The sequence below is a fragment of the Orbicella faveolata genome, unplaced genomic scaffold (assembly GCF_042242905.1).
Source record: "Orbicella faveolata isolate gen_17 unplaced genomic scaffold, um_ofav_v1 contig_26, whole genome shotgun sequence".
NCBI lineage: Eukaryota > Metazoa > Cnidaria > Anthozoa > Scleractinia > Merulinidae > Orbicella > Orbicella faveolata.
The window spans coordinates 13,667,501-13,677,616 of record NW_028301554.1 but is presented as its reverse complement, the minus strand read 5'-3'; the positions used below and the strand labels follow the sequence as shown (position 1 = coordinate 13,677,616).

At 40.0% G+C, this 10,116-nt stretch overlaps 1 protein-coding gene and 1 long non-coding RNA gene across 3 annotated transcripts in view; one reads left to right on the top strand and one right to left on the bottom strand.

Moving 5' to 3' along the window:
- Nucleotides 1-2,834: 2,834 nt before the first annotated feature.
- LOC149108221 (uncharacterized) lies at nt 2,835-4,282 on the top strand. Its single transcript, XR_016209224.1, has 2 exons — nt 2,835-3,001; nt 4,028-4,282. It is a non-coding gene; the product is annotated as an uncharacterized LOC149108221 (long non-coding RNA).
- A 4,705-nt stretch (nt 4,283-8,987) lies between these two features.
- LOC110063310 (proton-coupled zinc antiporter SLC30A5-like) overlaps nt 8,988-10,116 on the bottom strand; it is a 14,011-nt gene continuing 12,882 nt past the window's right edge. For both annotated transcript variants that reach the window (XM_020770281.2, XM_089295510.1), the window contains exon 17: nt 8,988-10,116. This exon is cut by the window's right edge and continues 585 nt beyond it. The gene's annotated coding sequence lies outside the window, so the exon portion shown is untranslated.

The following is a 10,116-nucleotide window of genomic DNA, read 5'->3' as shown; positions in this document are numbered from 1 at the left end:
GCTACGTTTGGAATGATCTCCCTTGACTTCGTTTATAGAAGATATAAATGATTAGAAGTCAAATTTTGCTGAAAAAAAGGACCATTCACCCTATAAATTTTTTCTGTGAAAAGAGGGACGGTCATTCCAAACGTGAGAGGATGGAAATAATTGACCTGCATCTAAAACGCGTTTTGCAGGATGTTATTACTAAAAACCGCCACCAATTCCTCAAATAATGGCTATTTTCCGGTCAACGTCACGTGACATGTCACGCGACCTGTCAGAAGCACCAACTCTACTTTAAAATTTTCAGGACGCCAAAACCTAACTGTGTGCTAAATCTGGTTCCATTGCCATTTATACCTTCAGAAATATAATTAATAAGTTATTTTCACCAGTGAAAGCCTTTGACCCAGGCCTTAAACTACTTGAGACTGGGATTGAGAATGGGTCGGAATGATCAAATGGAACGGTCCACTTCGATCGGACCGGTCCAACCGAGAAAAGTGGACCGATGTTTTCGAAATTTTTCCGGTTGGACCGAACCGATCCTTTCAGTTTTAGACCGAAATTTCCGGGCATTTTGGTTGAATGGATCGCATCCCAGGGCGCGATCCGATCGGTCCGGATCGAAATCCGACCGGTCCGGTCGAAGTAGACCGTTCCCTTGATGAATATGCCCTTAGATAGCACGCTTCCTGTGCAGCCTCCAACACAAAGGATTTTCAAGGGGTCTTCTTCAGTGGCCTCCTCCAAGCGGTCATACTGAGACAACGAGAGGGAATTTCTCTTGAATGTTTTCATTTCCAAAACGGTGATTTGTTCCTTGAGAGCTCTCCCATCTCCTGAATCAGTTGCGTCTGTCACCTTCATTTCAATATTGTGCAAGATTTCCTCCCCTTCCTCTAAATCTGCTGGATCTGTGACCCTCTTCTCGAACACATTGTCACTCCTGACTTTACAATCGTTTGAGTCCATTGTGTCCATTGCGTAGAATTAATCCGAGTTACATAATTTCCCGAATTTTACTGTTAAGTGTTTATCTTCGAAGGTGCAAAGCTCAAGAGCTTTGTTGATTATTTTGCGATTTCTCGATCATTATTTCCCAACATATCACAATGGTTGCTGCAACTGGGCTTGAAATGAAAAAAGTGAAGCCTTGGAGCCGACTGGCTCATAGATGCCGGAGCTTATCCCGATTTTTGTACGATGAAGCGGCTAGGAGTAGGCAAACTCTGGGACCTTAAGTCGCCTAAAGTCGCCTTAAGTCGCCTCAAGTCGCCTTAAGGCCTTAAACGGAGCACATTCCCAACACAGAGGCATATCCAATATCTATAGATGTCACTGCCATTTTCCCACGCATGTAAAAGTAGGGAAGGTTTTGTTTGGTGGGGATTTTCTAGTGCCACAAACCATTGATAAAGATGATGACAAAGGAGTAGAGTTTGTTAAAATCACCGCTAGTATGCATACAATGCTGAAGAGAATAAGGTTTTGATTTCATCATCTCAAATAAAAATTGTTTCTCGCTTATTTCCAATCTCTTTTCTCTTTTCAACTGTTTATATTTAATTCCAATCTCTGTTGCTATTGGTTCATGCTTAGCATGCTTTACTACGTTATTGGTACACTTGGGAGTTCGGAGAGCACTTGAAAAACTGGAATAGACCATTTCACGGTTTCTGATGTCATCTTGCTGGGGGGGGGGGGGAGGAAACACAGCAAAAATTGCTGTAAATAAATTGAGAGTGATTGGCATTCTGAGTATTTTATGAGTTACAAGGAAAATATACCCAGCAGAAGGCTTTTTTGACCAAATTTGAAGATTATAGATTTGCTTTCAGCGGAGGAATTGCACTTTAAATTTTCCATACAAATGTCTCTAAATTTTCCCACAAATGTGACTCGGTTTTACAAACAAAGGTATAAAAAAAATTAAAATTTTAATTGTGACTTTCTGGCGTCTAGGCTATTTCCCTCAAACATGATCAGTAAATTCTTTTATGTAGTATCTTAAGTTTTTAATTCATAAATACTTCAGAATTTGAATTTCCTTGAATTGTTAGACATTAGACTCTCCATTGTTCCCATACATTTACTGTAATTTTTGCCATGTTTGCCCCCCAAGCAAGAAGGTGTCAGAAACCGGAAGAAGGTCTATTGCTTTTGGCATGGCTCAGGGATGGCGGAGCCAGGGGCTGGCGGGGGGGGGGGGGGGGTGGGGGCGGGGGCTAAACACCCCAATTTCAAACCAAAAATACATAAAATAATAATTTTACAAATATCTCCAGATCCCCTACAAGTTCGCGCCTCTGGCGCTTGCTTGTAAGCCACCCCCCATTTCAAAATACGCTCTGCTAGCCCTGTGGCTTGAATAACTTACTTTTTCCTAGATCTTGTGCTCTCCTAACTCCAACATGCATTCATAACTCAACAAAGTCACTCTAACAAATGAACCAATACATTGTGAAAATATAAGCCCACACACACACGAAGGCATTGTGCAGTTACAGAAAATATACATACCAAGTCTATAGAAGGTCATTCGAAATGCTAACGATAAGCTTATAAACATGAAAGGGCACTTGGGGGCAAAAATAAGAATTTTTCAAAAGAAAGGCCAGCCATCATTGCTACGAATTTTCCTATTCTCGTTGCTCTTTCTTACAAATTAGAGAGTAATTCTGCAATTGAATTTGACTTAAAATGCGATTAGAAATCCGCCATCTTGGAAACGGTTGCCTGCTCAGAAGTCGGTCAGCATACGGACTGCTCACCGTAGACCGCAGACTGCAGACTACAGATTACAGACTGCATACAGTAGACCTCAGACCGTAGATTACAACAAGTTGACTGAAGACCGCTGGTAGCAATTCTTGAAGACCACAGAGCTTAATCCGACACAAATCCTTGTCGTATTGATATCGTGACTCTTTGGCCGCGTATTAGACAATATGGGTATGTGTCGACAGTGTGACTCTCAAGTTTACCCGAAGATGACCAAGGAAGGCATACTGAGGTATGATTACGAGCCGTTTAGCTTACAGTAGCATCTTTTTCACACGACAAAAAAGGAAATGAACATAATAATGGAAGAGGCGCGTTCACTTCGATATGGATGCCTGGTACATTATTATTGTCTGTGGTGTATCACTGCTGATACACCACAGACTGTAATAATGTACCAGGCATCCATATCGAAGTGAACGCGCCTCTGCCATTATTATGCTGTCTTCATTATATTCGGTGCTTATTCCATTATATTCGGTGCTTCCCTCGTTATATTCGGTGCTTTCTTCGTTATATTCGGTTCTAACTTTGTTTGGTGTTTTCTTCATTATTACGGGTACTAACACTATTATATTCGGTGCTCTCTTCCTTATATTCGGTGCAAAGACCATTATATTCGGTACTTCCTTGTTCAGTGATTACTTCATTATATTCGGTGCTTTCTTCGATATGATCGTCACCAGTCTTTGCAAGGGGTCGTACAATTTGGAGGTAGTCTAGGGAAAGCCGGGAAAAACGGGTGTCACGAAAACTCAGACCCCGAAACCTCAGACCCCGAAAACTCAGACCCCTTGAAATTAAAAACTCAATTGTTATCACCTGAATTGCTCTATGGCGACAATGGAGCGAGATGTTTATCTTGTCGGCACGTAACCCGCAGAAATAAACAAAATTTAGAAAAGAAAAAAGAAAAAAAGAGTACATGGAGAAAGCCATGTTTCGTTCGTTCACTCACATTTCGAGAGCGCTTTCAAGGAGGATATTGCTTTTTAAAGTAGAGGGGAGGGGGGTGGGGGATACACATATCACTGGTCGCCATTTTGGAGGGGATACACATATCACTAGTGTTATGTGTGCGGGGATACACATATCACGGGGATACACATATCAGTGTTTTGTGTATCCCCACAGGGGATACACATATCACTAGTGATATGTGTGCGGGGATACACATATCACGGGGATACACATATCACTGTGACACCGTGACTAAAATATTTAATGCTGAATCAATGTTGTCTTATCTTGTTTTCAGATTTATCCGAAGAGGAAATGCTTCAGATTGCTCTTCAACTGTCTCTTGAGAAGATTTAGCAGACGCTTTATGAACAAACGAATGAAGAATATGAAATTGCTTGTAACAGTCCTCCAGTTTTTTTAAGCATTTTTTCCTTCCTTCTTTCTCTACTCTGAAAATTAGTCCTAAGGTGTGAATGTGTGTAAAAAGAGATCTATTGTAAACTAGGTGTGGAATTTTGTCCAAAAATAAATGTTACTGCATTGGAGCCCATTCAGAGTGTCTCTACAACCATTATAGTTGAAATATAATAATTATAATTAATATGAAGTGAGTGAATCAGTGCTTACTGTTACTCACGCGGCCTTGTTATACTTCACGTCCTTATTGACCACCCATCCACTGAACACAAATTTTTGGCCCTTTCTTCCACTTGCCTTTATGTATACAACTTGCTATCATGTCTCCTTAACCCCTTTGAACCTTTTTCTTTTTCTTTGTTTAATATATTTATTGTTATTGGTGAGTTGCCTCAAATTGAAGCTTGACATTCTTTTTTTTTTGTTTTAAGCCTTTGATTCCAGCCCCTATTCTCTAAGCTTACTTCTCTCTTTAATACCACACCCAACACTGTAGGACTTGTACTAAAATATTAATTATTTTTGTATCCACTTCAATTTGCATAAAAAATGTGCTTCACCTTATTTTCCAATGGTGTAGCAGTTTTCAAAACACTGACTTCTGTTGGGAAGGGTTAATCTCTATAGATGAGTTAGAGTAACTGGCATTTTGAAGTTACTTAAAAAGGCATGAAGAAGGTCAACCTGGGAGACTTGAAAAACAAAGAAAATAGGTTTCAGAATATTATATTTTTGCACTTACCTGACACCTTTGAGAGGGTGGGGAAGAAGGAACCTGGGTGAAAAGGGGGTGGCAATGCTATGAAGCAGGTGTTAGGTGGATAAAGGACAGGGTGCACAACTAATGAGACGGTAAGAAGCAGGGGGAAAAGATGATTTAGGTGGGGCAGGCACTGGCCTTCCTTCCCGGTGTCACAGTGATATGTGTATCCCCGCACACATAACACTAGTGATATGTGTATCCCCTCCAAAATGGCGACCAGTGATATGTGTATCCCCCACCCCCCTCCCCTCTACTTTAAAAAGCAATATCCTCCTTGAAAGCGCTCTCGTCGTCCGGTCGCTTACTGGACGAACGACTAACCCAAACAGGCTTAAAACACAAATCTCAATTTTTGTAGTTGAAAAAGTTTACGTATCTGCTGCTGGAATTGTGTTCTTGATCCTAACTGGTTTTCTGCGAGCAGGATATAATGAATTTAAAGTTGAACACCAAATGGATCTAGGTATATTTCAATTTGAGTTTCACGGCACCGGATTTCTAGGACGATATTAATTGCGCGGTGCATTCTCACCCTTCGAGTAACGCATATTCTCCACTGTTCATCGCCTTGTTTGCATCTGAATTATTCATGGAGTGAAACACATATCACTGCTTCGACCCGCTCGCCATAAAATGATTAGTGGCACTCGTGTATCCCCTGCACCCGCTTTTCAGTTCGACTTTTTGTAAGATATGTTGTCTCAAGCTGTATACATTGCTATACTGCGAATATTGCTAGCACGTTTCATAATATTCGACGTTTATTCTTCGGCAGTTAGCCTAGATAACGGCTGTCTTCAGGGGATACACATATCACTGCGCCATGTAATAATTAGTGATATGTGTATCCCCTGCACGCGATTTCAGTTTAGATATTTAGACATTCGAGTTGCAAACTCCGCAAAACTCAACCTGGGTATAAACGTCGTAGCGAGTAAGCAGCCGGCACGTTTCGGGCCATTTTCTTCGATCAGGCAGATAGCCAATCTAACGGCTGTGTTTAGGGGATACACACTGAGATCACTGCGCCATGAAATAATTAGTGATATGTGTATCCGCTGTTCGAAGTTTTAGTCTGATATACAATCGCGTCGGTTGGAACTCAACCAAACTCAAGAAATCCTAATCTGCTCCGTTGGGCGCGAATTCATTTCTGGTTTCTTCTACTCTTTACAACGCTCGTTGGAACCTCGCAACCGAGTCGCTATTTTGTTCGTTGAATGCCCAGGCGCGTATCAGTGTTTTGTGTATCCCCACGGGGGATACACATATCACTAGTGATATGTGTGCGGGGATACACATATCACGGGGATACACATATCACTGTGACAGCGGCAATCGATTACACTCAGGAGGGGAGGGGAGGGGAGGGGAAGGGAACGAAGGCCTACTCGGGGAGAGCCATGGATAATCCAGGCAAGTTCGCACAGATGGACTGGGTACAAAATGCAGACTGCATACTGGGTGCAAACCCACTGACAGTGAATAACAACTGTTGTTTTCGTCCAATAGTCATGATGACATGTTGATGTCATTTTATAACTTACCAAGTGTTTCCCGCAGTAATCTTCCGCACCAGAGAAACATTCTTGGCCTGCTTCTTCAATTATTTTGTTTTAAGAAAGCATCGAGGCCATATTAATTTTATTCCTTTAGAGATTTTCAAGTCTTCATAGTCTAATCATACTTCGTGCACAAGATTTCAGTACACTATTAAATAACAACTGGTAATATGATGGAAATATTATCTAAGAACAAATGAAAAATAATCATGTAGTAAGCTAAAGAATTGAGGAGCGTCAAAGTTTCCGACATGTTTCTTACATGTCCCCAGTGAAATCAAATATACAGTCAAAAATAAGTTATTCAGCTTCGAATTTGTATGAGTGATGTCAATATAATGATAAAGGGATTGAGGCTTGCCTGGATTCCAAGACTTGTAAACCCTGAGAGTCATAACTGAACATCAATACTGGACCATTTCTCTATAAAACTTTCATTTGAGGATTAAACTTGAACAAGAATAATATGTAGTAAATATTAATGTGCTATAGATTAGGAGAAGTTTTCAAGGTAATGCTTTCAATGTTTATTTATTTTCTTTACCCATGAGAGCATGAGATAAGAGAGAGGGGATATTCACTGATTAAATTTGCAGGTCGGAAGGGGTTGGCAGGAGAAAGGCCGAGTCTTACAAAGAATGATATGCATTTGACCATAGTTAGTGGAGGGGACTAACTATGATTTGAACTGGAAATTATCATCTAATATTGTTATAGTTTTGTGTTTTGATTGTCATGGTAGGGTTTTGAGTGAGATGTTGTTAGCTGCCTCTGTTTTCCTCTTTGCATCGCACTGAAGTTGATAAGATCTTTTAAAGGTACCAGATGCTGAAAGCACGAAACTGAGAGGTATGAATTGGCCCTTGTCGACCTTGTTAAAGCACTTAACCCTGTCAACTCTATTAAACACTTTTCAAAGGCAAGCTTTGTTAACTCAATTTAAACACAACATCTGTGCAATCGCAATTGAAGTAATTTGGGAAATTTTAATTATGAAATAGTATTTTAGTTATTTGGAGTAGTATTCTTAACTTTAACTTAAATAATGTCTCTACAATATTTGCTTTGATATAACATGACAAGTGTTTTACCTCGAAGTTTGTTGAAACAAACAAGCTAGTTATTCTGGAAGCCACTCACAATAATTCTAGATAGTGTTTACGTTTAGAGCGCTTACGTACATTTAGTTGGGGTGCGTGTCCATTTCAAGCATGCTCTAGTTCGCAAAAACTGACGATCGGATCAATGACATCAGAAATTGTAGAATTGCTAGAATTTTATTGTAAGATTAAAAAACAAATTTTGTATTTTGTTATGTCAGTTTTTTTTTTTCGTAAAAGTTGTTTCCTTGTTAGCATCGGTCTGACCGTGCTCAATTTTCCCGCCAGAAGACTCAAAATACACATGCGCCGTTTTTTTTTTTTTTTTTTGTAAAGTTATTGATTTTAATCCATTACCTGCTGATAGTTTTAAGAGATAGAGAATAAATGCGATACCGAGTAAATGCATTGTGTCTATAATACAGGCAACAAATACAAGGAATCGTTGATGTACTTGTAATATTTCGATACAATTCTATATCATCTTCAGACTGAGGTGACATGCAGGTAGCAGAAATTTAAATACTGCAAGATGGTACATTTATTTAGTGAAAATATAAAACAAAGACGATACCATCAAGAGAATAGGCATAGTTCCGGCTACTGGCTTTTAAACCAGTGTTCAAATATGGTGCTGAACGCTTGATATGGTAAGCTTCTTTACATAGTAATAGATTCCAATTATCATCGCGGTCTACTATGTTTGGGTTACCACGCACGGTTTGGGTGAGAAATTCTTTGTTCATTGCAGTAGAAGGGGAGGGGGGGGGGGTGTTCTCATTGATAAATATGGCCGGTAAGTTGTATAAACCTTGTATGTGTTTGATCTGATCACAATAGCGCAGATATTTATATATAGCGGCTTTCTTTGTCCGTGAGCGCATGTTCTCGTGTGCGGACAAGCAGAGTTCTGTTCGTTTTGCCGATGTACGAAGAATTGCAACCGGGGCAAATGAATTCATATACAACATTTGATTGGCTTAATGGCAGCATTTTGTGCTTGTGAAGAAACATAATTTTGTGGTCTTCTGTTTTATTTACTCATGCACTGATTTCTTATGTTTTATTTACTGGTCAGCAGAAATAGCACAAAAAGTTAACGGATGAGAGACCAACCCGTCATTTGTATATCATTTGCATAATCTGCAAGCCACCAACAACTCGTAACTTGCTGTCGCAATTCACGAGTTAAAAAGGAAAACAGGAGTCCCCCGATTGGCACTTAACGCTTGCCGTTAGGAATAGCACTTCGGGCGTGTAACCGCTGGGCTACTGCGGGACTCCGTGACTAGGTTAGGAAATTTCTATGGCATGGTATAAAAGGTTGTATGTATATCTTTGATGAGATCTAAAATTTATCTTCACTTGGGCATTTGGTAGATGGTAGATTCTGAGGACAATTTAAGTGTGGGCTTTAATTTTTTTTTTTTTTTTTGGCCTGTCTTTGTTATCTTTTGAGAGATCTTAGGAATAAAATTATTGTGCACAGCTTGGAATCACTATAACATAAGGACAGCAACGCCTTTCGTCTGGTCACCAAAGTTGGGTCGTTGTTAGGTCTGCGCGTCCCAGCTTGGCGTATTGGTTATTAGCTAATAAAGAGGGCTTAAAAAGAATCAAGGCATGGCTAGATGGGCATTTACCGGTAACCCAGGTTTGATCCCCTTTGCCAACGGGGATCAAACCTTTTTATTGCTTACTCAGTTCAGAGGTAAAAAAGAATTATACGAGAAAAACTAGGGTATCTAAAAGATAATAATGCTGCGGCACATTCTACTGATAGTGACATATTTTACGCAGTGATTCATCTACAACTTCATGCATGATGACTCATAGATGGCGAGGTGTGACAAGGGATCGTGACAAAAAAGCGCAGAGTGATCTGACCCATGTTTGAACATAAAAAGATACACATCAATCTCCCCTTTACCAGATCGCGGAAATCGAAAGATGTGGAAGTTGTAGGAGCAGAAATCTAACTTATAAATTCTGTATTGATACGTATTAAATGTCTCAAGAATGTTGACAGACTGTGTCGAGGACGCGTCCATCGCGATGTGTGAAAATACTAAAGCTTTAGCTTAAATTCATGTTTGGATGAAAAGGAATAGATCGCAGCATACATGAAATTAGCGTGTTCTACGGTTTTCGTTTGTTTTACTTATTCTGCAAGCTTTAGGAGCGACGATTTCTCTTCATTTAAGAATTCGGCCAAGTAGGCGAGACTGCTAAGAAATGACATACTAAGTTTAAAATTAAGATGTCACAATTAATCGTCCAGATTTACAAACTTTCACATACTGCATGCATCAAGAACAAAAGCCAGAGTTGTGAAAGCAGGCACAATCTCCTTCACATCGTTTTACAGGTAAATCAGAGCAAGACACAACTACTAATCTTTCTCACTGGAATCCACGCGAAAAGGCGTCCTCCTGTAGTTCGTGGCGCAACGCACTCTGGTAAAAAGTGGCGCAGTGCACTCTGGTTAAATGCGATGCACTCTGGTAAAAAGTGATGAATTCGAGAATTTGGATCCCCTTTT